At 41.1% G+C, this 6,816-nt stretch overlaps 2 long non-coding RNA genes across 2 annotated transcripts in view; one reads left to right on the plus strand and one right to left on the minus strand.

The window, feature by feature from the left end:
• Positions 1 to 341: 341 nt before the first annotated feature.
• LOC125141065 lies at positions 342 to 1,731 on the minus strand. The gene is made up of 5 exons (XR_007140419.1): positions 1,550 to 1,731; positions 1,343 to 1,466; positions 757 to 1,234; positions 581 to 667; positions 342 to 478 (listed from the first exon to the last, which is right to left on the minus strand). It is a non-coding gene; the product is annotated as an uncharacterized LOC125141065 (long non-coding RNA).
• A 905-nt stretch (positions 1,732 to 2,636) lies between these two features.
• LOC125141064 overlaps positions 2,637 to 6,816 on the plus strand; it is a 9,256-nt gene continuing 5,076 nt past the window's right edge. The window contains exons 1-2 of the long non-coding RNA XR_007140418.1: positions 2,637 to 2,700; positions 6,326 to 6,328. This is a non-coding gene — a long non-coding RNA (uncharacterized LOC125141064). The remainder of the gene's footprint in view (positions 2,701 to 6,325; positions 6,329 to 6,816) is intronic.

The following is a 6,816-nucleotide window of genomic DNA, read 5'->3' on the forward strand; positions in this document are numbered from 1 at the left end:
GTTCTAATGAAACTAAAAATAAGAAACGGAGGATCATCGTTTGATCATCAACTCTTTTTATTGTTATTCCTCGTGGTGTCCCACCATAGATATATACACACACTAGAGGTCACCTTCAACTGAGCCGCCATCTTGGTACGGGGACCCCTCCTCTTAATGCATTAGCGTCAATGTAGGCAAAGAAATAAAATCACCATAAATCGTCATCAATGCCATTTTCTAGTTTTTTTTGATTCGCTCTAAAGGTCAGACATGTATTTTTCATTAAGTCCAGAGAAAATTTAAGGCTTTGATATTAAGATAATTTACTTTTTCACGATATAATGCATAGTGCTAGTAGGTGTAAGTTTATTACTTACATTTTCCACTTGAGTAAACTTCAAATGAACAATCACTACTTACCTTATAGCCTACTGCATGTAATCCAACTCCCATGAACACTGGGGCTTCACTTGCCATGCTGGTCTGATCTATCCCACTGCCAAGATCCACAAAACCAATCATTGTCTGTTTGTGTGAATCGCACTGCACTTGTCTCCTTATAGACATGCCATCCAAAACAAGACACACTCGACCATACCTGACTGGGTCTTCGTTTTTCCGTCTCTGTAGCATGTCTAACAGCGCTGTGTTTAACCCAGGCTTAGCATCCACAGTCTGCAACCATCTGTTACAGGTAAAGCAATAAAAAGAAAACATATCGACATCAGTTTCATCCATTTCAGACAAATGTGAAGTTGTAGAAATTATATTTACTTCAGAAGAGTGTGAGGATGTGGGATTGGTATCTTCATAGTTTCCCCGCAAGTAAGTGTAGGCTTTAGGTCCATGCAAATGCAGAGTTAAAGCAAATTCCCTTTGAGCAGGAGTGAAGGCATGGTCGTGCTTGGACAGTTCAACTGGAAGGTCTGGAAGGTTCAGGGAAATAATAGTTTAATAATAAACAAAATAGTTTCACAGAGACATATTTCAGATTGATTTAGAGAACTTGATCATATGCATTTGAGAGGGAGAATCGAGTCACCCAACCAGAGTAGAAATTCAGCTTTTGCTCCAGTTCCTCAGTCAGCATCTTGTTATTTTTTAAATCCTACAACAAGGAGCCAACTGTCTTCTTTTTTCTTCTTTCTCTGTCCTTCGCATTTCTCAAGTCCCATTGTAACTTCTCCACGTTCTCCTGACACAAAACCAACTTCTCGTTTGCTTTAACTGGGTCAAAGGCATACGTATGATCCTGAAACATATTTATAAACTCAGTAACTTTAATCATGTATCCTAACTTCTTAAAATGTCACTGTTACATCCACCAAGCATCCAAAGGTGTTTAAATCATTTCACTTACTATGAATGACTGATTAAAGAGGTCTGGTCTTACAAACCCCATGACAGGTTATGCTGGACAACGGGTGTGAAGATTCTTCAGTCGCTTTGTTTGACGTTCTACTTAACCTGGATGAACTAGGCTGCTGGAGAAAAGGAAATTGTTTGAGCTTATAGGAACACATAATAAATTACAAAATGATGTGTTAAAAAAAATGCTGTGACAAACCTTTGAAAGATGATCAGGAAAGTTAAAAATGGATGGGATCGCTTCTTGCCGTAAACAGATGGTCTGCGAAGTCCTGTCAAAATCTTCAGGCCGAAAATGACAGCTACACAGTACGGTGTGGTCTTTTGGCTCGAAACCCTTTCCCCTGAGTGCTACTGTCCATGACTGACGTCTCTGTTCATCACTTGGGAATCTACAAACAGATTCAGATTCTGATTATTATATTTAATACCATGCCAGCAATCAAAAGCTATTTTCATGGCAAAATTCAATTACAAAAACACAAATATCATAAATACAATAAAAACAAAACAAATATAAACAGCAAGTCATATTATACAATTTTTATTAACATAAGATAAAAAAATCTAAACCCTTTTCAGGCATAATGTCATTAAATCTGTCCTTAAATGCAGTAAGTTGATAAAAGAGCGTTCTGCTTGTGTTAAGTCCAGGACAATCTAATAAAACATGTTAGACAGATGAGGGAATCTTACAGAACATACAGAAAGTTGGGTCTTTTCACCTTTAAGCAAAAAAACATGGGTCAATTTTTAATGTCCTTATTAAGAGCATTTTAACTTGGATTAGCTGCGGTCGTTAACCAAGGACTGAAACAAACCAACAGAACAAGAAATATAATTTCCTAACATTCAATACCATAAAACACATTCTGACGTGTGTAATCTAATCCCTTCTGTCTGGTTTTTAGATTTCTTTCGTTTGAACAACCAAACGCAGCACAGAAGTCCGGCATCGGCCATGTGTTTGAGGTAAAGGAGCCCCGTACAAAGATGGCGGCGGTTTTGACGCATTTTTAGGACCCCAAGGCGACACCTAGTGTATAGATATCTATAGACACCCAAAAACTATCCGGGACTGAGCATTGTGACCCTCCTCCTACCTCCGGCGAGCCCCGAGGGGAAAATGTATTACACACAGATCACAATGCTCAGTATAACATCAACATGCACTCCTACTCACAGATTAGGTCTGTTACACAAACAAAAAGTGTGTTTCACCAGGAACACTGACCACATTTTAAACAAATGCAAAGTATTTGTTCAATTTCCATTTGTTAATTTGAGTGTGTGTGTGTGTGTGTGTGTGTGTGTGTGTGTGTGTGTGTGTGTGTGTGTGTGTGTGTGTGAGTGAGAGAGAGATTATGACTGGTGATGTGATATAATCAGGTTACTGTTAGAATACGATGTGTGTATTTGTCCACTAGATGGCGATAGAGTGTGGAGTATGTGGGGATGTGTTGGTACTGAAGAAGTCGTTGTAGCCTCGTGCAAGCTGAGCAGTGAATGTAGTCACACGTGTTCCTGTCTGTTCCTTTATACATCTCTGATGTTAATAAAGAAAAGACATTAAAACATCTCAGATTCCAATAGAATTATTTCATATACGAAAAGGTTTTAGACACAAAGTTGAGGATTACTTATAGTATTTTATATATAAATAATTTACCTGTCTGCTTTTCCCGCTGGAAACAGCCGGTTGCCAAGAACCCCATAGTGATGAGGACTTGTGTTTGGACTGGGATGGCATGGTTCCGTGTGTGTCCCTCTCTAACACTGGACCCAATTCAGCACATAGATCTAAGAGCACAGCTCTAGGGAATCTAAATCGGCTTATTAGCCAGTCATCATCATGGGCCAGGAAATCATCATGGTCCCTGAAAACCCGTTCTCTCCTTATTCTGCTATTGGCGTAATCCTCCAACAGTGCCAGCAGTGCCATCATGAAGCATTACATACCCAGGTCACCGGAGGATTTATATGTGTCTAGCAATTAGACTGATCGTTAACACCTTGACAAAATCACAGAATTAATTTGTGGGCAAAAATGTTATAGTGAGCACATGCTTCTTCATGACGGTTTTGTAATGAACACCGTAGGACCGGTGATGAGGAGCGATTGTGCTTCATGACTGTATTTGCAGACTTTGACATTTTATGATATATGTACATTAAAGAAAATGTTTAGTTTGTACACTGTGTTCTGTAGTTCTGTAATAAAAGGGTATTTCATGTTATTCTGTATCACAGGTAGTCGCACCATCTCCTCCTGCGCTCCTGTTGTGGACAATGTGACTGTAAGGCAGCGCTAATTATTCATTCATTTATTCATTCATTTATTCCTTCATTCATTCATTCATTCATTTATTCATTCATCTTCTACCGCTTATCCGAACTTCTCGGGTCACGGGGATCCTGTGCCTATCTCAGGCGTCATCGGGCATCGAGGCAGGATACACCCTGGACGGAGTAGCGCTGATTATTATTATTATTATTATTATTATTATTATTATTATTTTAATTTTTAATACATTTTGAATTACATTTGGATTTTACTAGATGTATATATCCTAAAACAATCGGCACAAATAACACTGTTGGATTTAATCTTCATGATAATGTGGATATAACGTATGAAATGGAGTGAAAATTAAATGTCATGAATGGCACATTTTCCCGTCAAGTTTGTTTTTTATAGATCACAACCTTTCACGAAAACTGGTGTACGCACGTTTACACCCCCGCTTTATAAATGAGACCCCTGGGCTTTATACTTCTCATAATGTTTCGTGTCATAGTGTCTTCTTATGTTATATACTGTCGTTACAGACACGTTAGCTCCGTTAGCACACAACACAAACAGGTCTGTCCTTTATATTGGTGAACAGATAATCTGTCTCCCTCCTGTCCTGTAAGCTCCTATTGTCCATCTTTCATTTGGACATTTTTGTGGAGGGTGAATTAACTTGCCCCATGTGACTGTAACAAGGTTGTTAACGACTGTCAACAAAGAATGAGGGCTTGGTGTTCGTGACTACGCATCAAAACAGTGGCAAGGCATTCTGGGATTTGTAGTATTAGTAGCGTGCAGCTAGCCAGCTGTAATGCACTGAGTTTGACAACACTGACCTAGAAGAACTGCTGCTGTTTTGAGGACAAACTGGGTTTGGGTTAGGGTTAAACCTGGGTTTGGGTTAGGGTTAAACCTGGGTTTGGGTTAGGGTTAAACCTGGGTTTGGGTTAGGGTTAAACCTGGGTTAGGGTTAAACCTGGGTTTGGGTTAGGGTTAAACCTGGGTTAGGGTTAAACCTGGGTTTGGGTTAGGGTTAAACCTGGGTTTGGGTTAAACCTGGGTTAGGGTTAAACCTGGGTTAGGGTTAGGGTTAAACCTGGGTTAGGGTTAAACCTGGGTTTGGGTTAGGGTTAAACCTGGGTTTGGGTTAGGGTTAAACCTGGGTTTGGGTTAGGGTTAGAATTAAACCTGGGCTTGAATGGAGTCAGGGCCGTTCTCATACACACATGGAGGTGCTCATTATTGACCCTGGAACAGTATTTAGTTTGGATTATGTTCATTGTAGAGAAAGCTGCCAAACATGGTCAGGATGTTTAGGGCTACTTCCCTCAGACCTGGGAAAGCTGTCTCAGGGACGCTGTCTTCAGATTTGAGTGGACATGTTTGTTCAAAACCTTTAAGTTTTGTCTCCTAATGGCGTTTCACATCGTCACTTTTAATAAGTACCACAGTGTGAAGTGGGAACAGAAACGAGTCTGTCCATTCTGGGGTAAATGTTTTCGCTGTCCACTTTTCTTTTTTGGAGAGCACCATTTGTTCTTAATTCTTTCTTTCTTCGTCTCACTCGTCTATTTCTCTCCCTTTCTCCATCTCACTCGTCTATTTCTCTCCCTTTCTCCGTCTCACTCGTCTATTTCTCTTTTTTTGTGTCAGGTGTAGTTATGGGCTGAGGATCTTCATGTACATTTGAAACAGATGATAAATATCCTGAAATTCTGACTGGCTTTAAATAAGAAGACAAATGAACATTGTCCACACTGCATTACTTCCTTTTCCTCATCCTGTAGGATCTCTTTTCTGTGATGCCAGATCTCATTAAAATCCCTGAGAAGTTAAACTGAAATGTTCTCCTGCTCCTCACAGTACAGTACACGTGTTCACAGTATAGATGAAGGTCTATAAGCCGAGCCCACGGTGCTATTCTCAGTCCCTGTGTAGTGACGACATACAGAGACAGACACTAGGCACAGTGGAGCTCTGCCCTGTCTGGTAATGACAGAATATAAAGATTTAATACACAGTAGTTATTAAAACACACACAATTCTCTGCTTAAGGCAATATAATGCACATAATACATGTATTTATACAGACAAGCTAACACTGTTGGGCCCCTGAGTAAGGCCCTTAACCCTCTCTGCTCCAGGGGCTCTGTACCATGACTGACCCTGAGCTCTGGTCTTAACCTCGAAAGAAATAATTTCATTGTGCTGTAATGTAGATGTGACAAAAGTAAAGGCTTCAACTTATACTTCTGTTATCTACTAGCTAACATATCCTATGCAGCACACACACACACACACACACACACACACACACACAGACACACACACAGACACAGACACACACACACACACACACACACAGACACACACACAGACACAGACACACACACACACACACACACAGACACACACACAGACACAGACACACACACAAAGACACACACACACACAGACACAGAGACAAACACTCACACACACACACACACACACACACACACACACACACACACACAGAATGTCAGTGTGATTGTAACGGTCTGAATGTGCTCTGTGTGTGTGTGTGTCTCTGTGTGTGGGTCTCTGTGTGTATGTGTGAGTGTGTGTCTGTGTGTGTGTGTGTATCTGTGTGTGTATCAGGAGACCAGCACAAAGACACACAGAGCCAGTAAAGTGATATAGGGGGTAATGAGAGAGGAGGGGGTTAAGGAGAGAGGAGGGGTTAATGAGAGAGGAGGGGTAATGAGAGAGGAGGGGTAATGAGAGAGGAGGGGGTAAAAGATAGAGGAGGGGTTAATGAGAGAGGAGGGGTTAATGAGAGAGGAGGGGGTTAATGAGAGAGGAAGGGGTTAATGAGAGAGGAGGGGTAATGAGAGAGGAGGGGGTTAATGAGAGAGGAGGGGGTTAATGAGAGAGGAGGGGTTAATGAGAGAGGAGGGTAATGAGAGAGGAGGGGTTAATGAGAGAGGAAGGGGTTAATGAGAGAGGAGGGTAATGAGAGAGGAGGGGTTAATGAGAGAGGAGGGGGTTAATGAGAGAGGAGGGGTTAATGAGAGAGGAGGGTAATGAGAGAGGAGGGGGTTAATGAGAGAGGAAGGGGTTAATGAGAGAGGAGGGTAATGAGAGAGGAGGGTAATGAGAGAGGAGGGGGTTAATGAGAGAGGAGGGGTTAA

Source organism: Tachysurus fulvidraco, chromosome 4, assembly GCF_022655615.1.
Source record: "Tachysurus fulvidraco isolate hzauxx_2018 chromosome 4, HZAU_PFXX_2.0, whole genome shotgun sequence".
Lineage (NCBI taxonomy): Eukaryota > Metazoa > Chordata > Actinopteri > Siluriformes > Bagridae > Tachysurus > Tachysurus fulvidraco.